General features: G+C 43.4%; 1 protein-coding gene across 17 annotated transcripts in view; it reads left to right on the forward strand.

Annotated features, from left to right (window-relative positions):
- Positions 1–6,024, forward strand: part of LOC118221546 (hemicentin-1-like) — a 221,066-nt gene that overhangs the window by 207,210 nt on the left and 7,832 nt on the right. The gene's annotated exons all lie outside the window — the stretch shown is intronic.

Below are 6,024 nucleotides of genomic sequence, written 5' to 3' on the forward strand. Positions count from 1 at the left end.
GCAACCAGAGGAGGGAGCTGTTGGAGGAGCCATGGGGGGAATGGACGGAGAGGAACCAGAGCTGAGGAGCATCTCGGAGGAGGCTTCCCTGCAGGAGCTGAGGGATATGTTCTGAACACACCTGGCGATGCAGCAGGCCCGAGACAGCCGTCTGGACCTGGAGGCAACCTGACAGGAGGCACGGTGGAAGGCCCTTCAGCACCAATTCAGTCTTCAGTCCATGTCAGGACCACCCCTGTACCAGACCAGAGGCAGGGATCTAGGACACCAGAGGACACCTCTTCCCAAGTGGCTAGCTCCTTCTCCTAACCTGGATGGCCTGAATGATCAAGGTGGTAGACAGCCTGGGCCTCCTCAGGGGCTGCCAGGAAACCAAGGTTTAGGACAGTTAAGGGCTCTGCAGAAGCCACGCCTACAGCAGCTAACTGATGCTGATGATATAGGGCATTTTCTTACAGCATTTGAGAGGATAGCAACGGCGTGTCGGTGGCAAACAACCGACTGGGCAGAGAGATAAGTGCCTACTGCGTACGAAGCAGAACTTTTTGAGCAAAACGAAGCAATTGGAACAACTGACAAACAAAAAGACGCGGTGTTGTGTGCTCGTACAGTGCAGTGTGCGACGGCCTCCAGGAAGAACTTTTTTGTTCTCCGCCCCCCCCCCCCCTCTCAGCTATTGGTCCAAATATCACATAGTTGGTTACGTCACAATTGAGTTCAGAGGGCTGAATTGACATGCTAATTTACGCAGTCAACTCCAATCTCTCTTCTGTAGAGATGGGAATTCTGTGACTTCCCGCGCAATCCTCTTCTGTAGAGATGGGAATTCTGTGACTTCCCGCGCAATCCTCTTCTGTAGAATTGGGAATTCTGTGACTTCCCGCATGTTTGATGAATGGTGCTACTCGTTTCAACAAGTCATCAAAACGCCTAGCGTACATTAGGAAATAAGAGATAGTGGACCTTACAGGACATGATTAAATTCTGCACACTTGCTCGACTACTCCGCTCTGCAGCAGCAGGGCGCCTTGAACCCCCTCCCATTCAAGTAAAGGGTTCTCGCTCACCCCCATCACGGAGCTTCTCCACCCTTGCTCCCCAGAGGTGGAACAAACACCCTGTCCCTCTTCGAACCTCTGTTTCACTACCCATCTTCCGGGGTGGTCTGAAGACAAATCTCTTCTGACTATACCTGGACTAACTACCACCACTCTGTGAATCATTTCGCTTAAAATCCCATTTCATGCCACTTATGTTACATGTACCCCCATTCCAGCACTCATTGTAATTTGTATTTTTCATTTTCCAGAGTTTCATTTTCCTTACCTCTGACAATGAATAAAGGATTACTCCATATTGGACATGAGGGTAAAGATGCTCCATTGATGGTTAGTCACTTGTGTGCTATTCCTCACTTCACAAGAGAATTAAATTAAGGGACTGTCCATTTTAGCATTATACTAAAGGTGGTGGCACAATAGTGATGCTATAGATTTATATTTGTTACATTCTGAACAATTCCTCTCCTTTAGCCACCTGCCACCTTTATGTCCAAATTTCTATGCTCAAGACAAGGGGTATCTTGCATTATATGACAAGCAATAAAAACAGGCACACTCAGCCCTACTTTTTAAAAAAAACAATTAATTCTTAATTCTCACCCTTCCACAAGAAGCCATAGAATAGTTGATCTATTTCCTCACACCAAGACTGTGGGAATTTGAGTGGAACGGTCTACGTACAGAAAAAGGAATTCTAGGTAAAATATTCACTTTAATCGCCTCTGGCCGTAGCCCAGAATGATAGAGGCAAAACTGGGCCATCTCTTGATATCACCCATATAAAAAATAAAGAGAGCAGTGCCAAGGTGAATTAAGAAGCAATGGTGATTAAGAGTGATAGCTTCACTCCTACCGCAATTAACTTTGTACCCAGAAAATTGTCAAAACACTTTTATAATGTTCAACGGGTGCAATATTGAGCTAGCTGGTGTCGTGTCTAGGAACCGACAGACTTCCACGCCAATCGCCAATCTGTAAAAAACAATTTCACAAGGGAAAAGACACAACAGCAGCAAGCTCTTCAGAAAGTTTAGACTTTATTGCACAGGTGCACAAAGCCGGATCAATTCAGGGGAATTGAACCTCGATTGTCAGTTTTGCATACATTTTATACACAAATTGTACCCCACAACTCCCCTTAACACATTTCTAAAAATACCAGCCATCTGGTCTTTTTGGCACCATAATGATTTTAGTTTCCTGCTCTTGGGTCAATCTGACCTTCTTGGCACCAAAATGATTTTCTGTTCTAAGGTGATCTCATCATTGTGGAAAGTTACCCCAACTTTCCCTTTAGAAAATATCAGTCTTTACTCTGTAATTTTCCATTATGCATACAAGTCACCACCTTCTGTAATTTTCCATTAAGCATGTAACCATAGACTTATCGTCCGTTAATTAAAACGACTCGACATAGCCTACAAGTGGTAACGTCTTACAAACCAACTCGTTTCCTAAAGAAAGGAGGTCAGGTGACTTGAATTCGTGGTGTGCAGGTTATGCAATTTCCGTATCCTTCCACTGTTTTCATTGGGTCCTTCACACGAAGGTCACGTGCTTCCTGTCATCTCCGTGGAGATCGATGGTGGAGATTCCCCAGCTTGCTACAGTCCGGTTCTCTTGACTTGAAACCGTACAGTCTCTGCTTGAAACCCTGCTTGAATGGAATGCTCTTATTGGCCAGTTGGTGGCACTGTAGCAATGGAATTTAATATTTAAACAGCCATAACTCTTGACCACGTTGCAATATTGAGCTAGCTGGTATTGACAATGCTAATAAAATATCATCAGCATAAAGACTGGCTTTGAAATCATGTCTACACATATTAATAGCCATTATTTCTTCATTAGATATTATAGCACAAGCAAGAGCTTCTAGTGCTAAAATAAAATCCTCTCGTGTGGACCTGAAAAGGTGAAAGGGGGACTTTTTAGCTGTAACATAGTTTAAAGGCGATTGGTTCATTGTAAAGTGCCTTAATCCACTGCGTACATACTGGCCCGAAACCAGCTTTAGCGAGTGAGCAGCATAAGTAAGGCCACTGTCCTGTCAAAGGTTTTTTTGAGCCTCCAGCGATATTGTTCCTGCTGGATGCTGAAGGGAGCTGGCCTCTTGACGTCAGGTGAAAGAGCCTCCTCGTATTGCTAGAAGTGAGGCAGCCTTGAATGAGGCCCACCGGACCCTGATCTACTAAAGAGGGCGCTACTGTCCCTTCTGCAAAACCAATTATTTATTTATTTGAAGAATAACTCATGCAAGTACAGTCATTTGCAGAATCTGTTGTGCTGGAGAGGTTGGAAACAGACCCGAGTCAGGGGTTAGTTGGGGTTATTTGGGTCCTGCACATATTGTGTTTCTGGAGTCTGAAGTTCCACTATTAAATTATTTTTATTTTCTAACATGTTCTCCTTTATTTGCAGTTGAATAATTTTATGTTTATAATCCAGCCTCTACAGGTAGCTTTGAAGGCTTACCATGCAATTCGGATGGATGAGACAGAATTAATGTTTATGGCAATGAATTCAGATATTTCTCTATTTAATTAAATGTATTTGTCATTGTTGGGCTTCTTAACCAATCCCAGGGGTGAATTCAGGCCTTTGAAAGGGGGGTACTGGTTTTTTTACTGACTGGTGTGATTTAGAAATCAATCTCAAACAAGAGTATGTTAAAACCTAGTATATGGCTGGACAGGGCGACCAAAAGTGTGACGTCATAACTCGGCAGACCAATGGTGTAACTTCCTCACTCAGTCACTCCCTCAGTCACAGACATTCGTGTTTGTAGGGCTGGCCTCGCTGTTGCTGTCCAGCCAAAAACCAAAGACATTGTATTAAACAAGGCACCACTGCTTACCAACCCACAACCATCAGAGGGGAATCAGTTGAGAAGGTAGAAACAGCTTGGGGTGGAGATCAATGACCTGCTGAAGTTCACCGAATGTGCACAGTCAAAATACAGCAAACGTCAACCGCACCGATAGCTTTAAGGAGACAGAGCTATTTTAATGTGGACAAACCTTTAACGGTTCTCCAATGCATCTTATCTCTCTGTCTCTTATGTATACTATGTGGAAATATGAGAACACAAAACCAGAGAAAATAGGAAAAAAGCAGTGAGACTGGCTAGTCGAGCCACAGGGCTAGGACAGATTGCAGTAGAGGAGCTCATGGAAAATAAGGTCACAAATCAATTTTGGCTTGTTGGCTTGTGGCTTGAGCCAAAAATGATTTGACCTTATTTTCCATGAGCTCCTCTACTGCAATCTGTCCTAGCCCTGTGGCTCGACTAGCCAGTCTCACTGCTTTTTTCCTATTTTCTCTGGTTTTGTGTTCTCATATTTCCACATAGTATAACTGAGGATACATAGAGGGGCGGCTTCTGAGAAGGAAATGCAAGGAAGACCTCTTCTAAATGTTCTCCCTGGAAGCCGTCGCACACTGCACCGTACGAACACACAACACCGCGTCTTTTTGTTCGTCAGTCGTTCTGATTGCTTCGTTTTGCTCAAAAAGTTCTACTTCGTACGAAGTATACTGCCTACTTTACTGCAGGTATGAGAGAGCTTTCAGGATCTAGGGCTCTCTTACACCCGGCGCCAAGCGCAACGCAAGTGTCTTTGCTAGTTTCAGACCGACGCAGTTGTCATTTTCCCGTCCAGGCGCCCACGTTGTTTAAATAGCACATGTACTTGCGCCCATGGGCGTGTTGGTCTTAAAATGAGGTGTGGTCAGGCGCATTGCTATCTTGAGGCAGCGGAAAGCGATTGCGGGATTGACCAGCAAAAACCGGGTTTGGCGTAGTATTTTACAGTTATTTTAAGGGCACATTATTAAGATAGTAATATGCGCCTACATAGGCGGGTGCACAACGCGCGATATATATAAAAAAAGTCATAATGGTTAGTCATAATATTTATCAGAATTAACTAATCGAACAGATCAGTTTCCTCTGCAGAAAAGCGTTCTTTTCTACTACTTGGCAAATCCACAATTATAATAGCAATCCGCCAAAGTGCAAGCGCACCTGGCTTTTAAAGGGAGTGGGAGATGACACTCTGATGGGTTTATTTCATGTTACGGCCAAACCACACCTATGATTAATTAAGAGACTAAGGACAACCCCTTTGAACCATGCGCCTTTACTTTGCGCTCAGATTATCCACCGTTAAAGTAGCAAAAGTGGATTTTGACACGCCCTAAATGCATTGCGCCATGCGCTTTAGACCGTGACTTAGATCGTTAAAATATAGCCTCTAGTCTTATGTCTCTGTGGGGATTGAGCGAGAGGATCAGCTAAAGCAGGCAGGATGGCACAGGGAGTGAACACAGGCAGGGCAGCACAGGGATTGATTACAGTGCTGGTGGGAGCAGGTGCCAGACCAACTGCAGCAGATCCACTCTGATAGTACAGGCCATATGTAGACAGTGTGACAAACACACACATACACATGCACGAACGTACACACACAAGCACTGTGTCTGTCAATTGAAAAATAATCCAGGTGGACTGGAAACGTGCTAGGAGTAAGAAGGCATACAAATACAATCACACAAAAGACAGCAGCTGAAGTCATTTCATAATATGTCACAATGGCTTCAATTATTATATATAAATTAATCAATATATGATCCAAAGATGAATTGCATTTAATACTAAATTAACTGTAATTAAATCATGTGTGCCCCAACAAACCTGAGCAGACTTCTTAGCCAAATTAAGGTTTGACATTGCAGCAGCATTACGTGTACCACCAGGTCAAGATTTTACAAACTGGGGGAGAATGACATGTGAGAATATGGGGAAATAAATTAAATAAAATAAAAACCAGAAAAGAACCATTCCAAATAAAATAAAACATTCTAGTTAAGTTTGTTGTCATGGTAAAATAAATGAATAAATAAATAAGAAATGGAGCTACAGAAAAGGGGAGATTTGATTGGTAAAAAAATATGGACGTGC

Source organism: Anguilla anguilla, chromosome 2, assembly GCF_013347855.1.
Source record: "Anguilla anguilla isolate fAngAng1 chromosome 2, fAngAng1.pri, whole genome shotgun sequence".
Lineage (NCBI taxonomy): Eukaryota > Metazoa > Chordata > Actinopteri > Anguilliformes > Anguillidae > Anguilla > Anguilla anguilla.